We start from the raw sequence: 10,654 nt of genomic DNA, 5'->3' as shown, positions 1-10,654 counted from the left end.
CATAATTCTACATTTGTAAATTCAACTTTCACGATAAAGAGATTGCATTACAGTACTTGTATTAGATGAATTGAAAAATACAATTTATTTTGTTTTTTTACAGTGCAAGTACTTGTAATCAAAAATAAATATAAAGTGAGCACTGCACACTTTGTATACCGTGTTGTAATTGAAATCACTATATCTGAGAATGTAGAAAACATCCAAAATATTTAAATAAGTGGAATTCTATTTTTGTTTAACAATGTGATTAATCGCGATTCATATTTTGAATCATGATTTTTTTTTAATCTCTTGATAGCCCTAATTTAAAATAAATAAATAAATTCAGCCTGAAGCAGATGCCCAGTATGTCAAATTTCCACCTTACAGCTAAAGTTGGGCAAAAGTATAAGCAACTGAAAACAGAGTTTTATAATGGAAACTATCTGGCAACCACAACTATAGACATTTCTATCTGTGCCACCTCTAATCCACATATACACACACAGAGTAGTCTGGGAAGTGTACTGGGATCATTTAAGATGTGAGATCCTATATACTTATGTAACAGGTTGCAATACTGAACACATCTTGGAGAGGGGAAAGAGAGAGACAAACACACATGCAGAGTCCTACACAGTCTAGTCTGCCAGTGACAGACATTGACAAGGATGCCATTATAAGCATGAAACCAGATGGCATTAGTAAGATTAGCTCAAATGAGGGCCGTGCCTAAGGCAAACCTACGTATTTTTAACAGGGCCACAGACCATTCATTCACGGCTTATCCTGCTTTCCTTTGAATCCTTCCCATTTTTCTGTCTTGACATATTTGTTTTCTTTCCTTATTAAAAGACTATTAACAGTCTGATTAATGGAGAAACACTGGTGGGATTTGTTTCTCAACCACCAAGTCTGATGCAGAACAGCCCCTGTTTGAAATAATTAGTTGGCTGGAATTGTTTGACAGAGGGAAAAGGCTACCCTCCCCATTTACTCCCCACCATGCCTGCCCTAGGGATAGGGGCTGCTGAGGGCAAGTACATATGGCAGTAATTTCATGGCACAGTCTGTCTGTCAGTCAGTCTGTCAGTACTGTGTCACTGGAAAGATCTTTAACAGCAAAACATGTTAAGCAGGAAGAGCTAAGTTCTGAGGTGAAATGAAAAGGGCTGTAAGTTACACATTGCTAAGTGGATCTACAGAGTTTAAGCTAGCATAGAAGCTCTCACACGGTACAGGACTACATCACTGGGGTTTCACCAGTGTAAGAAAAGACAGATTTTTCCTCGGAGAGTCTGGAAGAAGGTGTACATTACACTAGTTTCCTTATTCTCCTTTGCACCACTGTACAAACCACCTGTGAATTTGGTGTCTACACAGGAGTGTGCTTGGCATCTTTGATTTCACATCTGTCATGAGACTGCTGGTTGGGCCCTTGTTCCCACCCTTGCCCACAGTATTAGTCAGGAGATCTGGTTTCCCTCTAGTCCCATAGCCTGAGAGGCATACAAACTACCAGCCAGGGATGCATGTCCACTTCCTTCTCACTGGAGCAGTTCCAGGTGCATCTCCCACCAGGAAACAGAAGTCTTAAGGGTTAAAAAGGCAGCATTCCCCACCTAAAACCCTTACTACTATGACCCCTCTTTGTCCCGCTCATGTGGCAAGACCATACACAGAAGTTTCTTGGTCTGTCACTGCCTCTGAGCTAATAGAGCTGATCTTTGGCTTGTGATGCCCCAAGTTTCATCCCTGCAGCTGACCAGTCCAGGGGCATCTGTAAATTACTTTTAGTGAGTTCTCCTCATTTGGGTACATGTCACATCCATGGAGGGCCCTATGGCTGCAGCAAGCATGTGCGCCCAGCTAACAACCCTCAAACCCAACTATCTTGGGTTCCAAATCTTCCCCCAGAGACATCCTTGTCTGACAGGAGGCCAGGGGACGTCACTTCCCAGAGACTCAGCAACCTAAAGAGGATCATTCCAGGGTATCAGGCAGTTTCCCTTGGGAGGCTGGAATCAGCTCTGGGTAGACATGAGCAGGGCCGGCTCCAGGCACCAGCCTGGCAAGCAGGTGCTTGGGGCGGCCGCTCCGGAGAGGGGCGGCACGTCGAGGTATTCGGCGGCAATTCGGCAGACGGTCCCTCACTCCCACTGGGAGCAAAGGACCTCCCGCCAAATTGCTGCCGCAGATCGCGATCGCGGCTTTTTTTTTTTTTTTTTTTGCTGCTTGAGGCGGCCAAAACCCTGGAGCCGGCCCTGGACATGAGATTCATTCCTTTACACTGGTCCATTTGTGACCAGGCTGGAAATATCATATGGTCAGCCTTTCCCAGAGGGGAGCAGCACTTCAGCTGTAACCCAGGATAGATGCAGCTGCAGAGGGAATGAAAAACAACCCCTATTAGCCACCTATTTCCTCACTCAGAGGGCCAGGTTGTGACCTTGAACTGAGCTGAAGGTTCAGGCTGGTTAGTCATTGTACCTCCTCATAACTGTGACACTGCCTTGCAACGCTGGAGGACTCTTGCTCTTCTGGTAAGCTCGGGTGAGAGGGTGTGGGCATATCAGGACTGTCACCCGCAAGTTATGGCAGGGTAGTGACTGAGGTGAGCCACATCCCCAGCGTATGCCTCTTTTAGAGAAAGCACCCATTATCCCCCACCATCCCTCCATGGCAGTGCTGTTAGTCCCTCGCTGTCACAAGTGCTTCATTCAAAGGTAAGCTACTAGGGGCACAGAAGAACGTTATGCTCTAGCAGTTGGGAGTTGAGCTGAGAGGATTCCATCATATCCACCTGAATCGCTCCGGTTCCCCAGAAGCCCTCTGCCCACTGGTGTCACTGGTTGCTCCAAAGCTACTTCACTAATGGCCAGCTCCCCACACCACCCGTACAAAATGTTCTGGTGCTGGGCTTCCCTCCAGGAACGTGGCTGCACTAGCTGGATCTGCCGCTGCCGGGGTACCGTTGGTGCTACTGTTTTGGATTCAATTGACTTAAAATTCATTTAAGCCTTTCTTAAAATCCCACTCTAGGAGGAGGGATAGCTCAGTGGTTTGAGTATTGGCCTGCTAAACCCAGGGTTGTGAGTTCAAGCCTTAAAGGAGCCATTTGGGGATTAGTCCTGCTTTGGGTAGGGGGTTGGACTAGATGACTTCCTGAGATCCCTTCTAACCCTGATATTCTATGATGAAAAGTTATAAATGACCCAGCACTCATTTTTGAGACCAGGGGCTAGATTCATTCTGGGTAGAAAACAGAGCCCAAGGGCATTGCACCTCCTTATACGGTGGGTGCATTTAATACTGTGATTCTGCTTCTCCATGAACATATTTCATTTACCTCTATGCACAGTGGGTGTAAAATGCAATCACATTGGGATACTCCATTCATTTACACTGGTGGTAGCAGTGTACACTGACTTTGAATGGCTGAACAACAGGATGTGATGCAAGGCAGTGGTGAATCAAGCCCTGTAGGTTTGCAGCACTGCATAAAGGAAGGAGGAGTGTGTATTACAGTAGCTTTGGCTTGCGGAGCAGTTAGCAATTGGGGAAGATGAATCCCTGAGTGACTGCAAAGAGGAATGGGCCTGGGCTTGCAGCCTTCTGAAAGTCCTCCAAGACCCTTGCCACGCCATCTAAACGGGGATTATTTTGTCCTCTGAGAATGGCTTAAGCACTAATAAAAGCCATTAAAAATTAATTTTCCACGCTGTCTGTTGGAGTTTCTTCCATCCCTGGAATGCGCTCAACAAGCAGAACTGATAAGCAAAACCCAAACGACGTCTTCCATGCTAATGATTCTTTCCCCTTTGCCTCCCCCATCACACAGGCACGCCCGCACCAGCCAGGATTTCATTATTAGGGGCTGCTGTGCAATTATTAAAATTCCATCTTTCTTCCTTTCTTATAAAAAGGAGATTTTGTTGGCAGCTCATGCTCCTGAAAAACAGCACATATTAAGGAAATTATATATATATAGACACTCACACTGCGTCTCTGCCTCTTTGATAGGTCTTTCTTCATCTCCCCAGTACCAGGAGGGAGTTTTGCAGAGAGTAAGGTCTGCAGAAGGAGAAAGGAGCAAAGGAAACAGAAGGGTCCCAGTGTCAGCCATACGGCTGTGCTACACAGTTCTGCACAGAGAGTAAAACTGGCTCGGTTGGACTATTTATTATGTGTGTGAACAATCCCTGCCCTGGGCCAGAAATGCTGCAGGAGGCAAAAAGGGAATCTCTAGCATCCCCATTTGGCCAGCTCTAGGACCAATGTTAATGTCCTCTCTAGCAGTCTGCAACCTGCTCCTTCATACAGAGGGAAAGTCTGCTGCCATGAAGTGAGGTCTCTGAATTTTAGAGAAGGTGGAAATAGGGGTATTGTCCCTTCAACTTTGGCCTTTGGCCTGCACAGTTTAGTAGCAGATGTGAGTACGTTGCAAGCAGGAAGTGTGAACAAAAAATGTCTTTTTTACTTTGCAGAAGAGTGGAAAAAACGATGACATTTCGTGCACACGAGCTCGCTCAGGAAATAGAAAAGACCTTGAATTCCCTTGTGTAGCCAGAACAGACACTGTTGTGTCCCAGTTCCTGAGATTCTTGAGTAAATACAATATAACTCTAAAATAACAAAGAACAGGGGTGGGTCAGGATCACTGTCCCCATTTCTACTGATAGAAAAACCGAGGTGCAGAGAGTAGGAAGTGGCTTCCCCCAGGCCACACGGTCGCATTGCGACGAGTGCTATAAGCAAATCTTCCTGGCATAAAATCCCCATTACTGCCGGTTTGGAAAATAAAGATGAGTTTTTGTGTGTGTGAGTGAGTGAGGGGAGGATATGGCAAAAGTTGGTTTTGCAGACGTGGCAAACTTTCTCTTTCCCCCAGACACCCTCCCAGGAAGGGAAAGCAACTGGCTGGGCCCAGCTTTCTCGCCTACCCCGCTAACTCCTTTGTAAAGACCTAGGGAGGGTGTACAGCCAGGGAAAGGCACAGATACCCTATTCCCAGCCATCACCATTTCTGAGGCTGCCTCATTCACCTTGGAGCCACCCAATTAAAACTAATTAGCTTTTCCACCATAAAACCCCAAAGGGGGAATGGAGAAAAGCCTCCTGCCTTGGACAGTAATGAAGTTAAATAGATATTTATTTATCCTTTTATTAGACAAACCAATTATAATTTTACGCTTGAAAAAGCTAATTTTTAAATGTGGTGTCTGAGCATATGTATATACTAATGTAATATATAGCCAGACGTGGCCTATAACAATCCTACCTCATTAACAGCATGGTTAGGGTTGTATTTAAATATACTCTAATGCACCCATTCATAAAATGATAATTAAAACTAAGCTGAAATGAAGCTATTAAGACTAAAATCTCCTTTATGTATAGCCTCTGTTTTTCTTTTGGAATGATAAAACCTGGAGTAATTGCCAGTGTTGGGTGAAGTTTTGCTTTCCCCACTGCTCTGGCCCTCTGCGCCTGGGAGATTAAATGTTGCTCTTTCCCATAGATTTTGTTATTGGTCTGATAAAAGATATTCTGCACCTAGGTAAATCTATACATGAATATATGCATGGGTTTGTTTAATGTATATTTAGTGCTGGTGAAAGGTGCCATATTGGCAGCCCTGAAGATTGAAAGCCCTGTCACTTGTTTCCTTTCTGCATTTGGGTAGGAACAGAGAGGGGTAGTAGTCTCCAAATGCTACCTGCCTCAGGACTGCGCTAACTTACAGTCTGCTTCCCGGGGCCTCTGGAAGCAGAGAATGCCCATAATGCTCCAGCCATGTCTCTAAGATATCCCTACTTGGGGGCTGGGAGGAGGGCCATGTTAAGCCCTCATGCTCCTTCTACACCTGCCACAGAGCCTCCTTGCTCTGGGAATATTCACAGGGGGCTGTTTTTACCCACTTTGAGGCCTAAGGGGGCATTAGGGCAAATGAGGGTCAGGTCAAAGGTCTCTGGATAGCTACAGTACAGGAAATGCAGTGTAAGCTTCTCCCACCATTGTGCCTTCTTACCTGCCCTGAGGGGAGAACTCCGAGGTCTGGGAGAGCAGTCTATTCTCCACAGAGCATTTAGTCCCTGGCCTCCTAGTTGAGGTGCCCAGTGAGAGGGACAATTAGCATAGGAGGGGAGGAATAGCTGAGTGGTTTGAGCATTGGCCTGGTAAACCTAGGGTTGTGAGTTCAATCCTTGAGGGGGGCCACATAGGGATCTAGAGCAAAATCAGTACTTGGTCCTGCTAGTGAAGGCAGGGGGCTGGACTCGATGACCTTTCAAGGTCCCTTCCAGTTCTAGGAGATAGGATATTTCCATTTATTTATTTAGGATGTGGTGGTGGCTTTTGTGATGTGGACAGGCATCCTGCTAGGAACTGACTGACACTGCCAATTTATCTTGTATAGGGGCCACTGAACAGTCATCAACTCCAGTCAGTATAAGATGTGGATGCATAGGTGTCGATTCTATAGGTGCTCTGGGGCTGGAGCACCCACCGGCAGCTCCCCTATCAGCCCCCCACTTCTTCCCCCAGCACCTCCCGCTGCTGGTGGGCCCCGCCGATCAGTGCCTCCCCCTCTCTCCCTGTGCCTCCTGCCCACTACAGTCAGCTGTTTTGCGGTGTTCAGGAGTCTCTGGGGGGAAGGGGGAGGAGTGAGGATGCGACGTGCTCGGGGGAGATGGCAGAATGGGGCAGGGAAAAGGTGGGATGGGGGTGGAGACTTGGGGGAAGGAGTAGAATGGGGGCAGGACCTGAGGCAGAGCTGGAGGTCCAGCAGCCCCTGGCACATGGGAAAGTCGACGCCTGTGTGTGGATAGATTTAAACAAACCACTTAGATGGGGAAGGTCTGATCACCAGGCATGAGCACTAGGCCCAGCTCTAGAATAACAGACCAGCATGTCTACCTCAAAACTTATCAACAGCCTCACAATAACACGCCAGAGTGTGAAGCCCAGTACTTATGAGCGACCCAGCAACAACAAACCAATGAACACAGCCCGGGGCATATGAATAACCCTACAATAACAAGCCAATCAGCCCTACAATAACAAACCAATAACTATAGTCCAATGCCTCAAGAGTGACCCCACAATAACAAACCAACATGTACATACCTAATAGAGAAAAAACATTCCTGTGAGACAAGACATTTTGGGTTCAAGTTTCCAAAGGTCTATTATACACTCCAGCAGGTGAAGCAAAAATGCTTTAAAAATGCTAACAAAATACCTGGATAGTGAGTCTGTTCAAGAAAAAAAGAAACAGAGAAAAGCCTGTAGATACACAATGTGTTGTTTTGAAGCCTGTGACAAAAGGAATAAGAGAAATGATAATTAAGCCACGCTGGCCCTCAGCATTTGCAAATGCCTAATTGGAAGCTGGAGGCAACTGGTAATGAAGGGGTTTGGTTTTGGTTTTCTTTCAATAATCAAATGTTTAGTGTGTCTGCTCCAGGGAAGCTGCGCCTTCACCTTTCTCTCCAGGTCAGTGACCAGGCTGGCTTGGAGCCAGAAGCACAGAGTGTCTTGGGAGCAAAGATCCACTGCATGCTCAAATGATCTCTTCTCAGCACAGACATTGAAGGGGCAGGTCAGTGCACAGAAAACAGAGCCCACAGGACTGTTAAGAGTGTTGCAATCTGGCAGCTGCATTCCTCAGTCATCCGCAGCATTTGATTCCCCATAAAGCAACGTGTCTGGGTCAACAGGCAGCATCCTGGCCTCTGGGACAAAAAGCCATGAATTCAAGTCCCTGCCTGGGGCCAGGGTTGCTTTCCAATGCTGACAATATAGGGTAGCACTTCGCGGAGATGCTTAGCTGAGAGCCTTTTGAAGCACCTCGGTAGGGCTGCCCAGGGACCAGTTAAAGATCTATAGGGCACTTTTTGTACAGCGTGAGAGATAATCCTGTTGTCCTCCAGGGATCTCAGTCAAACAGTGTCTGATGTCCAAGTCCCTGTGTGAGTTATGGTTGAGCACTGAATGGCTGCCACTGACTCTTTGCCCCCATGGTTAGACACTGCCCTGCCAGGATCTGGCTTGTGGCTATGAAGATACCTCAAGCATGAAGAGCACTGTATTAATCAAATTCTATTCTGACTGGAGACCTGCAAGTCAGGGCTCAAGCCCAGCTTGAAGTCTTACGTGAAATGAGTTTGATGGTCTCAGCTCAGCCCATAATAGACTTGTCAGGCTGGTATCTCTTTGCATAGGAAACTGCGGTGGTGGGAGGAGAACTCCCTCTAGACCTTATAAAGTGTGGAGTCCAGACATAGCAGTGTTGTGATCATTCTTTGCCCAGGATAGTGAAGCTCTTGCTTCACCTATCTGACTGCATTTGTCCTATGGGAAATAACAGGGAATTAAAACTTTCACTGATGCCTTGGGTTTTACAATTTGCACGGACTTGCTGTAGCTGATCTCATGGAACTTGTATGCCTACCTCCGCTTTCCCTCCCTGCCCTCATCTCCCCCCAACTATCGAGCACTCCTCTCCATCTGGTCACTCTTGGTGAGAGAGCCTTCTCCTCTGCAACTTCTGGAACAGCTCGTCTGCACCTCTCAGGCTCAGCAGCTCTATTTCATTTCAAATCTCCTTTGCTTCTTCCTCTTGGCTTCACCCGTCTTTGGCTCTCATTTATTACTAATGTTGTCACTTGCATTATTCAGCTCCGTATAGCCTTTTGGAATAGCGTTTGTAAGAATGAAGACAGACCAAATTAATTGTGTTTGCATGGAGTCTGGTGAAAAGCAGAGAGGCCATGCCAGGCCTTGCAGCCGATGTCACTGTGACTGGGGTGCAGCTGGACTAGCATGATGCTGTAACACAAACCGACTTTGATTTTCTTCTAGATCATCATTATTGCTAATGTTCACCAAATAGTTTAACTACATAATTATTAGGTTATGGATTGTTTGGGAACTGTTCACTTGGACTATTTGCTATTTGCATCATGTGGTGGATCACCTCATTTACATGGCATTGTCTATCACTCCTTCACTTGATGAATGAAACCTTAGAAGCAGACATTTAATGTGGCCAGCATAACAAACAATCTTTCCCCGCCCTGCCTCCCAAAATGTACGTTCTCTTATAGGAATTTTTGGATCATGCTTGAAGCTTCTGAGATTCACAGACTTTCCCACAAGTACTCTGTGGTTGTACAAATCCTCACAAATACTCATTAACAGCCCATGAGGAGTAGGAAACAACTCTGAACTTGTATTTGTCAAAATATGACTAATCAGGTTTTCACTATGAGACCAACTCTCTTGCCTTTGCAGGGTTATTACCCTGCCGTACAAAGGCGTTCACTGTAGTGGGCACTGTTGCTACCCAGACATGCTGGTCACCACTTCCCGCAGCTCCCATTGTTCGGGCACGGTGAAACACGGCCAGTGGGCGCTGCAGGCCGCCGGGCCTGCAGACAGTCAATGTAAACAAATTGTCTTGCAGCCTGCCAGCGGATTACCCCAGACATGCAGGTTGCCCACCACTGCTGTATATGATGGAAACCACTTCAGGCCAGGGGCTGTGGCAGTACCCCCAGTTCCAGCACCTATGCCTAATTTACAGGGTTGTTGAACAGAAAAAAAGCTGAATAGTAGGTGTGATGTTCTGTACCTCAGAGGAACACCCTGCACCCCCATTTTCATCCTTATAATATGATTGTGTGGTATCCAATGCAAAGTTTGTCATGTTGGGTGTCTTTGGAAGGATCATGATGCACTGAGGATTGTTGTTATAGTAATGTTATAGGTTGTAATTTCATGTATATAGTTACAAGGCTGAAAATGTGTCCTTATGGCTTAAAACAAGCCCAGGCAAAATTCTCCAGGTACAGAGGGACAGTTCACACCTCATCGGGTCATGTATGGGACAAACCCAGCCCAGCCTCACAGGAATAAAGGACCTGTTGGACTCTCGAGTGAGACATCCCCCTTCCCTTGGTCAGTCAGGGACTGAGATGAGGTAATGCTCACCTGACCCTGAAGGGGTGTGGAGCAAAACCAAGAGGGAAGAAAGAACATGATAAAAGAGAGACGTTTGCCATGCTCTTCCTGTCTCTTCCATCTCCATCTACAGACATCACCACTAAGAGACTGAAGCGCTGATCAAAGGGGAGTGCCCGGCTGAAGGGCAACCAGCCAGCCTGTGGTGAGAAGCATCTAAGTTTGTAAGGGCACTGAAAGTGTAAAGATCAGCTTAGAATGTGTTTTGCTTTTATTTCATTTGATCAAATCTGACTTGTTGTGCTTCGACTTATAATCACTTAAAATCTATCGATGTAGTTGATAAATCTGTTTGTTTATTCTGCCTGAAGCAATGCGTTTGGTTTGAAGCATGTCAGAGACTCCCCTTGGGATAACAAGCGTGGTACATATCAATTTATTTGTTAAACTGATGAACTCGTATAGGCTTGCAGCCTCCAGCGGGCATAACTGGACACTGCAAGATGGAGGTTCCTATGGTTGTGTCTGGGACTGGAGATATTGGCTAGTGTCATTCAGTTACACAATCCAAGCAGCGGCTGGCCAAAAGTGCCCACTCATGTAGCTGGGAGCAACTTACATGCCAGAGGCTGTGTGTGAACAGCCCAGGAGTGGGGGTTCTCACAGCCGAGGAGGGCAAGGCTGGTTCCCAGAGTTGAGGATTGGA

The sequence above is a fragment of the Chrysemys picta genome, chromosome 9, assembly GCF_011386835.1.
Source record: "Chrysemys picta bellii isolate R12L10 chromosome 9, ASM1138683v2, whole genome shotgun sequence".
NCBI classification, from domain to species: domain Eukaryota; kingdom Metazoa; phylum Chordata; order Testudines; family Emydidae; genus Chrysemys; species Chrysemys picta.
Note: the sequence above shows the minus strand (reverse complement) of the source record.